The following is an 18,669-nucleotide window of genomic DNA, read 5'->3' on the forward strand; positions in this document are numbered from 1 at the left end:
TCCCCACCAATGGGGCCATTCAAACCGTGGGACTGCCACCTCCCTGCCCCTGTCCCTGGCACTTAGGGATAGTATAGATGGGGTTTCTGCTTTGGATAGAGGATTGACATGGCGGTAGTGTAGACGGGCCTTCTGCTTAGGACAAAAGGTCGACCGGTAGATCCATGCTTATCAAACTGGAATGTAGCAGATGAATGACACACCGCCTGGAGATTTTGTTAGAGAGAAGATTAGGAGCAGCAGGTCTGTTCTGTGACCCAGAGACAGCTACTCGTCAAACCACATGAACTAGAAGCCCACAGGATTTCTGATGGTCTCAAAATGTTTCTTCTTTCAAGCATTTTCTTTTAACTTTTCCCCCAAGGATGTAGTGTGATATCAAGTCCACTAGAATATTTAGCTCCATGAGGACAGGAACCACATTTTCTTGTTCACTGCTATGACCTCGCCACCTGCCATGAAGTCCGTATTGTAGACAGTTGATACATTTTTTTAAAGATTTATTTATTTATTTATGATAGACATAGAGAGAGAGAGAGAGAGAGACAGGCAGAGACACAGGAAGAGGGAGAAGCAGGTTCCATGCCGGGAGCCCGACGTGGGACTCGATCCCGGGACTCCAGGATCGCGCCCTGGGCCAAAGGCAGGCGCTAAACCGCTGAGCCACCCAGGGATCCCCAGTTGATACATTTTGAATGAATGAGGTTTGTGAATCACTTTTTAATAGCTTTATTGAGCTATAACTTGCATACCGTTCCATTCATGTATTTAAAGAGTACAAATGGTATATACTAAATTCATTGGTATATGGTATATACTAAAGTAGATTTACAGAGTTGTGTGACCATCACCAGAATTGATTTTAGGACATTTTCATCACCCAAAGAAGAAGCCCCACACTCCTGAGCTGCCACTTGTCAGTCCTCCCATCTCTCCGCAACAGCCCCACCCCCACCCCCAGCAACCACCAGTCTACTTCCTGTCCCTCTGGATTTGTCTGTTCTGGACCTTCCATGGAAATTCATCAATACACTATGTGGCCTTTTGTGTCTGAGAGCTTCCACATGGCACAACGTCTTCACAAATCCTCCCTGTCATGGCATCTATCTATTTTTTATTCCTTTATGTGGCCCAGTCCTACTCCACTGTATGGATGTCCCACCAGTTGCTTATGTATCCCTCTGTGATGGCCATCTGGGCTAGTGAGGGATCGCTTTTTATTTATTTTTATTTATTATTTTTTTTGGATCGCTTTTTAATGACTGCCAATGATTACCAATGAGTAGGCTGCCTCTATACTATATTCACGTTTGTCTCCATTCTTACCTTTTCTCATCATCTGTTGCTACTCATCAAAATCTCACCATATTAAAAGATATTTTTTTAATTTTTAAAAGATTTTATTTTTATTTTTTTTATTCATGAGAGACACACACAGAGAGAGAGGCAGAGACACAGGCAGAGGGAGAAGCAGGCTCCATGCAGGGAGCCCGACTTGGGACTCAATTCCGAGTCTCCAGGATCACACCCTGGGCTGAAGGCGGCGCTAAATCACTGACCCACCCAGGCTGCCCTTTTTTAAACAACAAACAAACAAACAAACAAACAAACCAGCAAACAGCCTTTCACATGCTTATAAAAGACTGAGAAAGGACAATGTCTGGTGTTGGTCGGAATATGGAGAAGTATACCTACATCATCCAGCAGAATATAAACTCAGAACGATTTACCTGGAGAGAAATCTGACAATCCATATCAAACATTTTATTTTTATTTTTTTTAAGATTTTATTTATTTATTCATGAGAGATACAGAAAGAGAGAGGCAGAGACACAGGCAAATGGAGAAGCAGGCTCCATGCAGGGAGCCCTATGTGGGACTCGATCCCAAGTCTCCAGGATCACACCCTGTGGGACTCGATCCTGAGACTCCAGGATCATGCTCTGGGCCAAAGGCAGGCACCAAACGGCTGAGCCACCCAGGTGCCATTTCAAACATTTTATAATTTGTGCCCAACCCTAGATCCAGAGATTCCAATTCTAAGAACTTTTTTAAGAAAATAATCATGGTTGTGTGCAAATCCTTGAAGAGTTACAATAGGAGAAAATTAGAAATAGTGTAAATGGCTAACAACAGGGGCACTCATAAGATAAATCAGGCAATGTCCATATAAGGACCTTGTGCGGCCATAAAAGAGGAGTTGTAGAATATTTAATGAGGTGAAGAACTGTTTGCAATATGTTGAGTAAAAAAAGCAAGTTGTAGGACTATCCAGTTGGATCTCACTTTTGTTAAAGAGAAAACTCTGGATACACACCACACAAGGCTAACAGGGGCTATTTCCAAGTGGTGGTAATGCAGTGATTTTAATTTTCTTCTCTGTTTTGCCTGCCATGAACACAGATTAAATTTGCAATGAGAAAAATAAATGTTTTATTTAAAGAAGTTATTCTTGGGACACCTGACTGGCTCAGCTGGAGGAGCATGTGACTCTTGATCTCGGGGTTGTGAGTTTAACCCCTCATTGGGTGTAGAGGTGACTTAAATAATTAGAGTTTAAATGAAACAAAAAAAAAAAAAGAAAAGAAAAGAAAAGAAAAAGAAAAAAGAAAAAAGTTATTCTTAACCATGAAATACTGGTGACATTTTTCTAAAAGGAAGCATCATCACTGTATTACCCTTCTGGAAGGATTATCCAATTAGAAGTAGTGAGCAAGCTATTTGTTAAATAACTTTATACCAAAACAAACAAACAACAAAAGATAACCAACAATAACTAGTTAGAAATATAATGGTTGCAGTAACTCCTTCCTAAGAGAACAAAGAACAATACCTAGGGGGACACCTGGGTGGCTCAGTGGTTGAGTGTCTGCCTTTAGCTCGGTCGTGATCCCAGGGTCCTGGGATCGAGTCCTAAATCAGGCTCCCCATGGGGAGCCTGCTTCTCCCTCTGCCTATGCCTCTGCCTTTCTCTGTGTGTCTCTCATGAATAAATAAATAGAATCTTAAAAAAAAAAAAAAAAGAACAATACCTGGGAAGGTACTTAACAGAAAATGTGCAGGGGCCTGAAGAAGGACACTGTAAAACTCTAGGAAAGAATATGGAAGAGGAAGCAAATAAATGGTGAGGAGGAGAATCCACATCATAAAACAATTCTCTCCTAAAATAATCTGTACGTTTAACAAAACCCCAATCTAGGCCTGCAGTGGAATTTCTTTGAAACAGAGCAGAAAGATCCCAACATTCAGCTGTGAGAGTAAACATACAATTTTTTTTGATCCTCAAGCACACTTTTTATTCACACTTTAACATTTTTGAGACCAAGATGCATCTGAGATCAAGTGAACTAAGATGTCAAGATTAACCAGCAAAGTTTTGAAAAGAGTAGTTAAAATTTCCAAATTATATTAATTACCCTTCTCATTCCACAGCAGGTCAAGTAGACAGAAATAAGTAAGAAGGCGGAAGAATGTAAAAGATCAAAGTCCCAAAAATATTTGTGCTCACATTTGACATTTAAAATGTGAAAACCTGGATATGATGGACAATTTCCTAGGAAAATATAACTTGGAAAAATGCCAAAAAAAAAATCTAAACAGACCAATTTCCCCAAGAGACACAGAGATAGTTATCAAAGATTTATGCCCCCATGAGCGCCAAGTACAAATGGTTTCCCAAGGGAATCCTACAAAATCTTTAAGGAATAAAAAATTCCAACATTATTTGAATTCTTAAGAGCACATAAAAATTTCTCTTCCTTCAAATGATCTTTTTTAAAAAAAAAAAAAGATTTTATTTATTTATTCATGAGAGACACAGAAAGAGGTAGAGACATAGCAGAGGGAGAAGCAGGCTCCCTGTGAGGAACCTGATACGGGACTCGATCCCAGAACCCCAGGGCCACGCCCTGAGCCAAAGGCAGACAGACACTCAACCACTGAACCACACAGGCATCCTTCAAATGATCTTCAAAAGTAAGTGTAACACTGATGCCAAAGCTGGATAAAAGCTACACAAAAAGGAAACGAAAATTTTCTCTTATGAATATTTATGCAAAAACCTTACGTTAGGAAATAGAATCCAGTAACACATTAACAAATAATAATATAGCATAACCAAATGAGGCTTATTCCAGGAAGGCTAGTTCAATATTAGAAAATTTCTTAGACAAGGGAGCGCCTGGGCGGCTCAGTCAGTTAAACATTTGTCTTCAGCTCAGGTCATGATTCCAGGGTCCTGGGATGAAGCCCCACCATGGGCTCCCTGCTAGGTGGGAAGTCTGCTTCTCCCTCTCCCTCTGCTGCTCCCCCTGCTTGTGCTTTCCCTCTGTCAAACAAATAAAATCTTTTTTTCCAAAAAGAAAATCACTTAATATAATTAATCATTTTAATGGATCCAAAGAGAAAAAAATCATGATTTTTTTTTAATGCTGAAAAGACATTTGATAAGACTTGGCACTTGCTTGATTAAAACATGCCCCCAGTGCCCAAATACACACACCCTATAGAAGGTATTGATGAAGTTTTAAAAACTTTTTATTATGGAGAATTTCAAACATAAATAAAAGTATTCTATTTTATTTTTAAAAAGGTTTTATTTATTTATTCATGAGAGATAGAGAGGCAGAGGCACAGGCAGAGGGAGAAGCAGGCTCCATGCAGGGAGCCTGATGCAGGACTCGATCCCAGGACCCCAGGATCGCAACCTGAACCGAAGGCAGACGCTCAACCATTGAGCCACCCAGATGCCGCTAAAGTATTTTAAACGAAGTAAAAAGTGCTGAAAATTGCCAGTTGTTTCATCTATACCCACACACTCTCTCTCTCTCGTATCCAGAAATAAAATGGTTTACTTACATGCAAACAACAACCAGCGAGAAGACACAGTGTGAGATAAAAACACCCAGGAAGGGATCCCTGGGTGGCACAGCGGTTTGGCGCCTGCCTTTGGCCCAGGGCGCGATCCTGGAGACCCGGGATCGAATCCCACGTCGGGCTCCCGGTGCATGGAGCCTGCTTCTCCCTCTGCCTGTGTCTCTGCCTCTCTCTCTCTCTCTGTGTGTGTGACTATCATAAATAAATAAAATAAATAAAAATAAAAACACCCAGGAACATGCCCAACAAGAGAGGATGGAGATGTACCTGAGGAAAACTGCACACTCTGGAGGACAGGAATCTACAGCAGAAAATGCGTGTCCCGTCTTGGCGTGGGTAACTCAGGATTGAGAGGATGCTAGTCTCCCTAAATTAACGCAGAGATTTCATGCAACCCCAAGGACAACCTCAACAGCTTTTTGTTTCCGCTTTTAACTAGCCAGAGTAATTCTCCCATTGAAATGAAAACCTAATGAGCAAAAATAGGAAAACCCAGAGGGGGGGGGAAGCGATGAGGGGGATGTGGTAGTCTGATCCCCCCAACGATGTCCCCTAATCCCCAGAGCCTGTGAATAGTTTATTGTCTGAGAAGAAGAAATTAAGGTTGCAGATGGAAGGTTGCTAATCAGTTGATGTTGATGTGGGGAGATTATCCTAGATTATCTGGTAGGGCGCACCATAACCACAACGGTCCTTAAAAATGAAAGAGGGGAGGCAGGGGTGGGGGGCAAGAGGGGTCATTGTCAGTAAGAAACTCAACTCACCATTGCTGGCTCTGGAGCTGGAGGACGGAATCATGAGGGGAGGAATGCAGGAGCCTCCAGAAGCTGGAATCCTCCAGAAATGTCTCCAGAAAGGAACATAGCCCCACCAACGCCTTGATGGTCACCCCCTGAGACCCATTTCAGACTTATGACCTCCGGAACTATAAAATAATAAATCTGTGTTGTTTTAAGCCACCAAGTAGGTGGCAATTTGTTACAGAAACAATAGGGAACTAATGCAGAGGAATAGGGCTATCAAATATTAAAACTTGTCATAAATCCTCAATAATTAAAATAGTATGGAAATGAGGGGTACCTGACTGGTTCATGGGAGGGTTGTGCGTATGACTCCTTATCCTGGGGTAGTGAGTTCAAGTGCCATGTTGAGTGTAGAGATGACTAAAAAAAGAAATAAACTTGGGGCACCTGGGAGGCTCAGTTGGTTAAGCGTCTGCCTTTGGTTCAGGTCATGATCTCGGGGTCATGGGATGGAGCCCCACGTTGGGCTCCCTGCTCAATGGGGAGTCTGCTTCTCCCTCCCCTCCTCTGCCCTCCCCCACACCCTGCTCATTCTCTCTCTTTCAAATTAATAAAATCTTTAAAAATAAATAAATAAATAAACTTAGAAAAAAAACAGTATAGAAATTATTGAAGAAACAGAACCAAAGAGCAGACTACAAAGTCCAGAAATGGATTTGAAGATGCAGACTTTCAGGATATGATAAAAGTGACACATGTCAAGCAGTGGGTGGTGGGGAGGTGTGGGGAAACAACCAGTTGTTTACAGAGGGCAGGGATAACTGATTAGACATTAGATCTACACCTCACACCTGTCTCAGGCTATTCTGCAAATAGACCAAAGATCAAAATATATAAAAAAAATGAAGGCACAAATATACTAGAAGTAAAGAATGAATAATTATTTTACAACCTCAGAGTGTGAAAGCATTCATCTCTTATTATGGCACAAAATTCAGAAGCCATAAAAAAAGCTTCAACTATAGAAAAATGAGAAGCTTCTGTATGGCAAAACTACTATAAGCATATTCTAAAATAATATAAGGGCCTTAGAAATAAATATTCTATATCTCAACTGTGGTGGGGGTTATATGGATGTATTATATCTGTTGCAAGTCATTGAACTGCATGTTCAAAGTACATTTTATTGAAATTCATTATACCTCAATGAAGTTGGTGGTTAGGAAAAATAATATGACAAGCTGGGAAAAATTATTTGTCCCTGCATATCATAGTCAAAGGTACTTTCCATCATATACAAAGAGCTTCTGGAAATTGATAAGAAAAACTCCAAATGGGCAAAGTATATGAAAAGAGAGTTGGAAAAAAAGTTAATTCAAAAGTTCATGGTCATATGAAAAGAGGTTCAATCTTCATGAATGTAAATAAGGTACTTTCTTCAACCATTAGATTGGTGAAATTCACAGGATTAGCAAGGCTCTGGGGAAATAGGTGCTGATACCTTTTGTTGATTGGAGTATAAATTGAGGGACCCCCAAGAAGGACAAACCAGCCATATGTCTCAAAATCACAGGTGCATGTGCTTTTTCCCTCCATAATTCCTCTTCTAGGAATTTACTTTATCAATATATTTCCATATATGCAAAATGACCTATGAGTCCAATTATTGATTGCTACATAGCTGTCGTGGCAAAAGCATTTGATAAAGACTAAAGGCCCGCTACTAGGGGATTGTTTAATGTATGAAAGTGGTTACATATTATGGAGTGAATGGGGATTAAATGCAAGGTGGTTTCCCAGATTGGATCCTGGAACAGACATTTGTGGAAAACTGGTAAAATCCAAATAAAGTCTAAAGTTTAGGCAATAGTAATGCTGTATGGATGGGTATATATGTGTCTCTCCCCAGCCCCACCCCAATCATATGTTGAAGACCTAACCCCCAGTGTGTGGGACCCTGATCCCATAAGAGTAGTGTCTTTAGTGTCCTGGTAAGAAGACATGCCAGAGATGGGGATGACAGGTGGGTGAACTGGGGACAAAGAAAAGAGAAAGTGTTTTCACTATGTACCTAAAAAATTTTTTTTTGTTGTTTGAGCCACACCAATTTATTTACCATTCTAACAATGAATTCTGTAGGAAGTAAAGAAGGATTGGGAGGAAAAAGGGGATTTGCTCTGTAGAGGCTAAAATGTATTGTAAAGCTTCAATCATCAAAAACAGTATGGAATGCTTCCAAAGTAGACAGAGAGATCAATAAGGCAGAATGATCTGGCCAAAACAAGCCCAAGAACATCTAAGAAGTGAATCCATGATCAAGATGAAATTTCAATTCCGTGAGAAAATAAGGTCTTATTCAATATATTATGTTAGAGTAACTAACAGAGCATGGAAAAACCAGACCTTTTTCTTTCACCTGACAAATAATTTTCAGTTGGATTAAATATTTATTTTTTTAATTTGTTTTTAAAACATTTTATTTATTCATGAGAGAGACAGAGACAGACAGAAGGACAGAGGCAGAGGAAGAACCTGACACAGGACTTGATCCCAGGACCAGAGATCATGACCTGAGCCAATGGCAGACGCTTAACCAACGAGTCACCCAAGTGCCTTCAATTAAATATTTAAATGTAAAAACAAAATCATAAAAATGCTATAACATGGGACGCCTGGGTGGCTCAGCGGTTGAACATCTGCCTTCGGCTCAGGGCTTGATCCCAGGATCCTGGATCGAGTCCCATATTGGACTCCCTGCATGGAGCCTGCTTCTCCCTCTACCTGTGTCTCTGCCTCTCTCTGTGTCTCTCATAATTAAATAAATAAAATCTTTAAACAAAAAAAAATGCTATAACACTTGGGATACAATCTGGGTAAATATTTATATAATTGGAATGAAATTATAAGAGGAAACAATAAAGGAAATTTAAAAAAGGTTCCTACGCAGTAAATACAAAAACCAAGGATAGACATAGTAAGAAGCAAATGACTAATTAGGAAAAAATGAGAGGCAAAATGTTGACTTCCTGAATATATAAAACACTTCTATATATCAAGTAAAGGTCAGGGGCGCTTGGCTGGCTCAGTGGGTTGAGCACGTGACTCTTGATCTCAGGGTCCATATTGGGTGCGGAGCCTACTTAAAAAAAAAGGCCAATACTTCAATTTGTTAAATGCCATGCAAACACCCAAATAAAGAAGATAATAAATACAAATAACTACTTAAAACAAACCATAAACACTTAAAAAAAAAAAGCCCAATACAAAAAAAGGCCAATACTTCAACTTGTTAAATGCCATGCAAACTCCCAAATAAATAAGATAATAAATACAAATAACTACTTAAAAAAACATAAACACTTAAAAAAAAAAAAAGCCCTTGTCCTACTAATCAAAGATCTGCAATGTAAAATACCAGAATGTTTTTTTCCCCTACTTAAAAGGCAGAGCATAAGAACAACAAATCCGGTGTTTTGGAGGAAAAAAGACATACATACCCCGGCAAGGATGTAAAGGAAAGCAACTTTTCTGGAAGAAAAGTGGAAATTTCTTGAGCCAGGTCCTCTCCTTTTCCAAAAAACATGTGCTTTGACTTGATGATTGCTCTTCTGGAGATTTATCCAAAGGAAATAATCAAACAGAACAAAAAAGTGTATTTACAAGGCTGTTGAGAAAAAATGGGGGCACCTGGGTGGCTCAGTCGGTTGGGACTCTTGGTTCTGGCTCAGGGTCCTGGGATCGAGCCCCGTGTCCTGCTCGGGGCTCAGCGGGGAGTCTGCTTGTCCCTCTGCCCCCTGCGCTCCCCCAACGCCCCCCCCGTCTGTCTTTCTCTCAAATAAATACATAAATAAAATCTTTATAATCGAGAAAAAATGAAAGCGGTTAACAATAGAGAATTGGTTTTACAAAAACGATGGCTCATCTATACAATGAAATACGATGAAACCATTATAAATGATGCAGAACTATTTTGACAGAGCAGAAGCATTCACAATATATTGTCCTCCGAAGAAAGCAAACTACAGAATAATTTATATGTTGCTATGATCCTGTTTTTGTCAAAATACACATTAGGTGATTTATATTGATGTTCATATGTACTGAAGAACTTAAGAGTGGTTATCTCTGCAAAGTGATTTTGGGGAGAGGTGACTGTTTTATACATGTACTTTTTCCCCTAAAACTTCTCCTGAAATCCGGGGCCCTGGGGTGGCTCAGTTGGTTAAGCATCTGCTTGGGCTCAAGCTGTGATCCCGGGGTCCTGGGATCGAGCCATGGGTCGTGGGGCTCCTTGGTCCCCGCGGGAGCCTGCTTCTCCCTCTCCCTCTGCCTGCTGCTCCCCTGCTGGTGCTCCCTCTCTGTCAAGCAAGTAAATGAAATCTACAAAATAAAATAAAATAAATACAATACAATACAATTCCTCCTGAAATCCTCTATCACTTCAGCAGACACTTCGCTTCCTTAGACTAAGTCTCATAAGCAATAGCTATATCCACAAATACATTTTTCTCCTTCCCGGGTAGAAGACGCTCTGAGTAAACCCCGCGGCCCAGAAATGAACATTACAAAAAACCCTTGCCTTCAATTTTTACTTTTGTTTCCAGTTGATGGGAACGACATCTAGGAATGAGTACGTCCACAAGAAAAATGTGAAAACAATTAGCCTTAGGAAGAAAGGAGTAAAAAATAAGCAGAATGTCGATTTGCCAAGGAGACAGTGGTTTGATGTTCTGAGAAGCCCTAATTGAGAGCCAACCACTGGGCTGGAAATGAGCATCCACTCAGGAATAAATTATGCATGACCACTGTTAAATATTTCATCCGTCCTTAACCATTATTTGTCTTCGCATGGCTAAAAGAGGAAAGACGGCACAAGCAGTATGAGCCCGGTCATCCATCCTCCCTCCTAGGGCGGCCACCAACATTCAAACACAGGCCCTTCTGGAGAGGAAACGCTCTAACCATGATTAAAATAAGAGATGACTTGGCAGGTCCAACTCGACTTCACGGCTTGATGAAGGGGGGTTCAAGGTGACCTCCCTTTGTGTGTTGTCATCCGCCCAAATCATGAACGTTTTGCTCTACTTAGCATGCTGTTTAGAAGGCGAATGTATGCGAATTCTTGGCGGTGCCCAGGCTGAGGGTTTTGTGGGGTTTTGTGTTTCCCTGGTATCCACGCAGCCGGATAAAGGACGAGAAAGATATTCGAGGAGTTGTCAGGAGCTGATGCAGCCCATTCAGCTCTTTGCTGTTTGGCCAGCTCCCCAGCGGCTCTGCCTCCCGTCCTGGCCTGTTCCTCCCTTTCCCCTGGCCCTTGGCTGCTGGAGGCACATGCCAGCCCCACTGGGCATCGGCCCTCTGAACGCGGGCCAAGACACCCTGAGGGTGCAGGAAGGACGGCCAGGCCAGCTCACTAGAAAAATCCTCTTGTGTCACAACTGAATTGCCAAGGTTTTACTGTTGCCTTCCATGGGGGCCTGGAAGAGGAGGACGATGGCCACTTTTGGGTCAAGTTTCTTTGGAGTCCAGTCTTGTCTGGGCCTCTGTGTACGTGGGTGCCAGAAGTTTAACTTCACCTTCAGGCAGACCAGGTGTGTGTGTGTGTGTGTGTGTGTGTGTGTGTGTGTGTACATGCATATACGAGACTTGCAATCAACTAGTCCAAAGTTGTCTGTGTTTTTAAGTCAAGAAGGCTTTTGCGCATTTTTCTGCTTTACTAAAGCCAGGAATTCAAACAAATGAGATCTTCGTCTCTGCACATGCAGTCTCTATAATCCTCGTGGGTTGTTGCTTCTCCGAGTGACCGACTAGAGGCTCTTTCTGACTCCGGGGGATTGTAAGGTCGGTCTCTGGCCCACCTGAGCGGTTCAGCAGCGCTGCTGTGCCTCCTGCGGCCATCCTGTTGGCATTACTGGAAGACCCACATTCTAGAGCCCTCTCTGGGCTTCCTTTACCCACGCTCTGCAGGCATTTACCAAGTTAATGATTTAATTTCTGAGTCACTAAGCATACAGATTTCTGTCTGAGTCACCGCGGGTACATACCTGAGACAGCAGCTGAAGGCCTCTGGGAATGTTGGAGAAAACCTGATTTGCAACTCATTCACTCTCATAGATTGAGGGCTAGCACGCCTGGCAGGGGCAGAAGGCCGGGGAACAGAACCCCGATGTCGTCTAAGAACAGCGCCGTGTCTTGTTGGAGGATAACCTGTTCTAGGTCTGAGTCAGAAACAACAGGTGAATGCCATTTCCTTGTCATTCGTGCTTTGCTGGACACCAAACGGGCAAGGAATGCTGCACAGACACAATCAGTGGGTCCCATCATGAATCAAATTCCAGCCTTTCTCGTCCTTTCTTTCAGCAGGTTGCCCAGCACAGAAGTCCAGCCTGGGGTTCTCAGAGGCTTCATCTCTGCACACCTGTAATGGTCTGTGGGGGGAGTTAAGGGCCTTCCATCAAAACTGCAGTTCTGGGATCCCTGGGTGGCACAGCGGTTTGGCGCCTGCCTTTGGCCCAGGGCGCGATCCTAGAGACCCAGGATCGAATCCCACATCGGGCTCCTGGTGCATGGAGCCTGCTTCTCCCTCTGCCTATGTCTCTGCGCCTCTCTCTCTCTCTCCCTCTGTGACTATCATAAATAAATAAATAAAATTAAAAAAAAAAACTGCAGTTCTGATAGGGCAGGTTGTCCTCACCTAGGAGGTGGGATCCTCTGCAGAGGGTGCGGCAGCCTGAAGCTTCTTTTGCCAAGTGAGCGAACCGTGCAATGTGCACAGGAGGGAATGAAGGCTTTTCCTCATTTTTATGAATTTTAGATGAAGTGTGAGCCACGCCCATGAAAACAGTGCTACTAAGCATGAAGGAGAGGGAGAGAGGGAAGCAGCTGGATTCCAGAGCTCTCCAGACTTGAAGATGCTCAGGAAGCATCTGGGGAGATGGTGTTGAAATGCATGACCCTGGGTCCCCCCCAGTGGGGGTTCTAGCCAGTAGAACTAAGGGGGCCCGAGCACCTGCATTTCTAACACGTGCCTAGGTGATGCCAATGCTGGTGTCCTGGGGCCACACTCTGGACTCATACCGAACTAGGAGGCTGCCTAGGGCCACCCACTCGGCCGATTCTCTGGGCCTCAGCCATCTCCCTGAGAAATGGACACAACAGCTCACATTGCCTGAGTGTGTCTTAGCCCTCAGGAGTTGTTCTAGATCCTTTGTGCACCTTACCTGCTTCACTCCTCACCGTGACCTTCAAGGGAATGGGGAGACAGCGGAGGGAACAGAGCCAGGGGTAGTCTGGTCGCCGAGCCTTCTGCGACAGGGCTGGCAAACCCGCAGCCCGTCCCGTGATAGTTTTAAAAACCTGATCCCTGGGTGGCTCAGTGGTTCAGTGCCTGCCTTCGGCCCGGGGAGTGATCCTGGAAACCCAGGATCAAGTCCCACTTTGGGCTCCCTGCGTGGAGCCTGCTTCTCCCTCTCTCTCTGTCTCTCTGTCTCTCTCTCTCTGTGTGTTTATCATAAATAAATATTATTTAAAAAAAAAAACAAAAAAACACCTGACAGTCTCATGTGAACTTCTGGCTTTCTGGCATATTCTGAAGAATTCAAAGAGCTGGCAACAGCAGGGCCACACATACCCACTTGGCAACTACGGAGTGTTTTCTCTGTTGTGTATGCGCGTGTGTGCACACACACATGTAAAAGGGGACTATGAGGTACCAGCCCACCTGCCCTGCCCCACCCTGGCCCCTTGGGCATGTGAATTTACCCATTGCTCTAAGACCATAATTCTCTCATTACTATATTTCAAGCATAATAAAATTTGAAGTTTCTGTCACTTCTGATGGAAGTTTCTACAGGATTTATGTATTCTTTCTATATTAGATTTATATCAGATTTAAATCAAATCAACTCAAACCATAGTGTCTGAAAACACAATTCCAGATGCTGTCATTATTAGATTTAAATTTGTCCTTCAAATTCACAGCTCTGCTGCTGTTAGACCCCAAATTCGAATTTCACCTTTACCGTTCCCTTCGCTGGAGGACTGCTGTCCCCATTCACCTTTGCAAAGTACTTTCTGCTTTTGACTCTCTCCCTTATAAAACCCAAATACCGGGATCCCTGGGTGGCGCAGCGGTTTGGCGCCTGCCTTTGGCCCAGGGCGCGATCCTGGAGACCCGGGATCGAATCCCACATCAGGCTCCCAGTGCATGGAGCCTGCTTCTCCCTCTGCCTGTGTCTCTGCCTCTCTCTCCCTCTCTCTGTGACTATCATAAATAAAATAAAAAAAAAACCAAATACCCCAAGGCTTTATAAATGAAGCTGCAAGGGGTAACTGCTGTGCTCACAGCACCCAGATTCCTTCCCTAATTCTTCTTTGAGGAACCACCACCAACAACTGAGGTCGGATTTGCACCCATGACCCAGCCAGGGCTGGAGAAAGTCAGCTCCGGTAGTGATCAGCGGGGAGGAGAGGCTCCCTTCCGGGTGAGCTGCTCAGATGACAGCATGTACACTGAAGTCGCTGGAGGCCACTTTTGCCACCAGAAGTGCGTCATTTGCCTGGGAAAGGAGCAAAGCCAAGCAAGAAATGGAGAGAGCTCCTAGCCTGTGCTGTAAAATACGGTACCCACCAGCTAGCTCCATGTGGCTCCGCGTAAATGACGTGAACTTAAAAACTCAGCCTCTCTGCTGCATTCAGCACATCTCAAATATGTACTAGCCACATGTGGGCTAGGGATGACTGCTTGGAATGAGCAAATATAGGGCATTCCCATCATTGCAGAGAGTTTTACCGGACAGCACTGCTGGATAGAAGCTGTGCCGAAGAGTTCTAGCCTTGGGTTTTCAGCTACGAGCCAATAAAGCTTTGTATTTCAGCGGTTGGAGTTGGTTTTATTCATAATCCACAGAATCCAAAGGAGAAGCTTCAGTTAGCACTCTCCGGGCGTGGTCGTGCACATGCTCTAGGATTCACTGGGGTGTTTTCCTTCCTTGGAGGCAGCGTGCCAGAAAAAAATCCTCCGGGTCCAGAAACATAGTTAGGCAAATGCCACTCAGGAACACTCAGGCCGCGTCACTGTTCCTATCACTCCTTCAATTAGAGGAGAGGGAAGATGTAGAACAGATGGATGTTGGACACAGATGTCTTTCCTAAACACCCGTCTGTGTTTATCAGTCTAAGAATAATTAGAATTGTGGATAAATTAAGAACACAAGCAGCTTCCCCCATTAGCAAGTGTTTTGGGGAACCTGGCTGGCTCAGTTCGAAGAGCATGCGACTCAGTCTCGGGGTTGTGAGTTCGAGTCCCATGTTGGGTATAGAGATTACGAAAAAAAACCAACATTAAAAAATGTGTTTTGGGGGGCAGCCCCTGTGGCTCAGTGGTTTAGCGCTGCCTTCAGCCCAGGGCTTGATCCTGGAGACCCAGGATCGAGTCCCATGTCAGGCTTCCTGCATGGAGCCTGTTTCTCTCTCTACCTGTGTCTCTGACTCTCTCTGTGTCTCTCATGAATAAATAAAAATAAAATCTTAAAAAAATGTGTTTTGGGGCCCCTGGATGGCTCAGTCAGTTAAGGGTCTGACTCTTGGTTTTGGTTTGGGTCGTGATCTCAGGGTTGTGGGATCGAGCCCCGCGTCAGGCTCTGTGCTCAGCATCAAGTCTGCTTGTCCCCCTCCCTCTTTTCCTTCCCCAGCTCTCTCAAATAAAAACAATTTAAAAATTTTTTAATTTAATTTTTTAAAAGATTTTTAAATTTATTTATGAGAGACACACAGAAAGAGGCAGAGACATAGGCAGAAGGAGAAGCAGGCTCCATACAGGAAGCCCGATGTGGGACTCAGTTCTGGGTCTCCAGGATCACACCCTGGGCTGAAGGCAGGTGCTAAACCACTGAGCCACCCAGGCATCCCAAAACTTAGATTTTTTTAAAGGTTGTTTTTGCATCAGCATGTTGAAATAAACTGACGTGCTATGCTTCCTCACATGGTACAAGGAAGATATAACATCATATATGTGGTATTCTTGGCCTAAAGGTGTAACTTGAATCTGATTATGAAGAAACAAACCCAAATTGAGGGACAGTCTGCAAAAAAGTTTTACTTTTCAAAAATGTCAGGATTATGAAAGACAAAGTAAAGTTGAGGAACTGTTTTTGGACGAAAGGAGAGCAATGACACATCGACATCTAGGGGCGATACCTGGTTCTCGGCTGGATCCTGATCAGGGGAAATTTCCTGTAAAGGACATTTGGGGGACAATTGGTGAGATTCTAGTATGGCTTGTATATTAGATATTATTTTATCACTGTTACATCGTTCAAATCTGATGAAGGAACTTCCGTGTATGAAGGAATGTGTAAGAGAATATCCATGTTCTTAGGAAATGTGCACTTGTCTTTAGGGGGTTAGGGGCAGTGATCTCTGTAACCAATTCTCCAACGTTTCAGGACCAACTACAGAGAGATAAAGCAAATGTGGGTATAATCTGGGTGAAAGGTATAAGACAAACTCTTCATGCAGCTCTTTCTCACGTCTGAAGTGATTTCAAAATCTAAAAGCATGTGGGCAACACAGTGCTTCTCCCATCTCTTTTGAGAAGAAAATACTAGTGTTTTCTATGGCAAATCTCTCAAGCAGAAAGCAAAGTGCTTCACAAGTGTTCTTCAAATAGTGCCTCCTGAAATTGTTTTGGGATGTCCCAGTAAACTTTTTATTTTTTTTAAAGAATTTATTTACTCAAGAGAGACACACAGAGAAGGGCAGAGACACAGGCAGAGGGAGAAGCAGGCTCCACTCAGGGAACCCGACGTGGGACTTGATCCCGGGTCCCCGGAATCACGCCCTGGACTGAAGGCGGCGCCAAACTGCCGAACCACCGGGGCTGCCCCCCAGTAAACATTTTAAAGAAAGGAATAGAAAAGCAGAGCATTTTTCACGTAATAAAGTTTCACTTTGTGACTTGCTATTACACATATGCATGTATGTGTTATGTTTGTGTGTATATGCACACATCACACATCTGTGTCCTGGATCACTTTTCTTACTGTGGGTTAAAGAAAATGTTTGAAAGCCTTTATATATAACATCTTTAATAGGTTGACGCACGTTACAATTTACCTGAGACACTTTCAGTTCATGCCTACTTACTTGTCCTGTCCATAGAATAGTCACTCAAAAGTGTCAAGGTTTGATTATAAATTAGTCATTCTTACTTTAAATGCTTCAACTTCTTCTAACAAAGTACAGTATACATAAGTACACTTGGTGGCCAAAAGAAATTTACCTTTTTTTTTTTTAAATAAGAAGAATTTACATAGTATTTGTATAACTGGAAAAAAAGCTCAGTTACCTTTACTAATACTGTATTAAGTAACTTTGTTATCCAACCGTTGGGATTATGATGAACTAGTTAATTATAATAAACTAGAAAAATAATGATTTCCTATTACATGAAGAACACTGTTACTGTTACTCTTTCCAGAAGAGCTTCTTAAAATGTGAAAACTAAATACAGATTGTAAAGAAAACACAAATTTCACTGCATTTTAATATCAATTTATAAAATACACAGATTTAGGAAAAAGATCTTTTAAGATTTAAAGATTATTTAAATCTTACATGGCTTTTAGGGAACTAAAAACTGTATACTGAGGACTTTGAAACTATTAAATCTAACAAATTAATTTCCTTTATATCTTCTAGTAGCCAGACATCCACCCAATTACACTGCCTAATGACATATAGGAGGCATCAGGTTTCTGTGCTCTATCCTACAGGTAACAGCCACCATCACTAAGTAATATGCTGTCCCAAATACAAAATCAAGACTTTTTTTTTTAATTTTATTTATTTATTCATGAGAGAGAGGGAGAGACACAGACAGATGGAGAAGCAGGCTCCATGCAGGGAGCCTGATGTGGGACTCGATTCCGGGACTCCAGGATCACGCCCTGGGTCCAAGGCAGGTGCCAAACTGCTGAGCCACCCAGGTATTCCCCCCCCCCTTTTTTTTTCAAAGTCAAGACTTTCAACGTCTATAAGGCCCTCCAAAACCTCTGTTTAGAAGCTTAGCTGACAAATCACCAGCAGACACACTCTTAATCGCCCCCAGTTAAACTCTCATCAATCCAGAGGATGGGAAAATCAAACAATCAATTGTTGCTAACCATTAGTTCGAGCACTTTAAGGCATACAGAGGGGAGGGTTAATTTTTTCCTGCAAACATGTTTTTTTACCCAAAATCAACTCTTTACCCAGAACTAGAAACTTGGAAGCAGCAGGGATTTAAGATACAAACAATATCGAGGTCATATTTTAGGGGGTGAAAGGGATGCTTTTGTTCCACACCATTGTTTCATGGACCCTGAAAACCCAGAGATAAATACCAGGTATTGAATGCAACAGTCTGTACCAATCAATGATGTAAAGAGTTCTTTGTACACGATGTTGAATTTTTTTTTTTTTACAATGTTGAATTTTTACTCAGAGGATTGCCAATCTGTTTTTAAATTGGGGGAGGGAATTAGAAGGATTATCCCTCCTCCACCCTGGCTAGCAGTTAGTGCAGGGATCAGCTAAGCCAATGACAGTGATGAATTTGGGATTAGAAATGGCTCAGTAGGAGGGTCTGATCTATCTCAGGGCTTTCCCATTGTCCAGTATAAACCGAACCCAATCTGTACAGGCAATGCCACATAGGGTAGTAATAAATAACGTAACTAAGTGAATTTGAATCTCAGAAGATAAACTTTCCCATTACAAACGACTTTAGTCTTGTTCCAAATCCCCTTACTGCAAATGATAACTCTGCATGGATATCACACATAATCTCTCACACAATCAGAATAACTACATTTTAAATGCTATCTTCCTATATGATAATCATATGCTCACAGTTGCCGGCAATGTATATACAACTTGGTGTTTATCTTTTAAAAATCAAAAGGAGGCCAGGATGTCGTTTTTTTTTTTTTTTTTTTAAAGTTGTAGGCATTTTTTGGTCAAGATTTTATTTATTCATGAGAGACAGAGAGAGAGAGAGAGAGAGAGAGAG

Source organism: Nyctereutes procyonoides, unplaced genomic scaffold, assembly GCF_905146905.1.
Source record: "Nyctereutes procyonoides isolate TBG_1078 unplaced genomic scaffold, NYPRO_anot_genome, whole genome shotgun sequence".
Taxonomy (NCBI): Eukaryota; Metazoa; Chordata; class Mammalia; order Carnivora; family Canidae; genus Nyctereutes; species Nyctereutes procyonoides.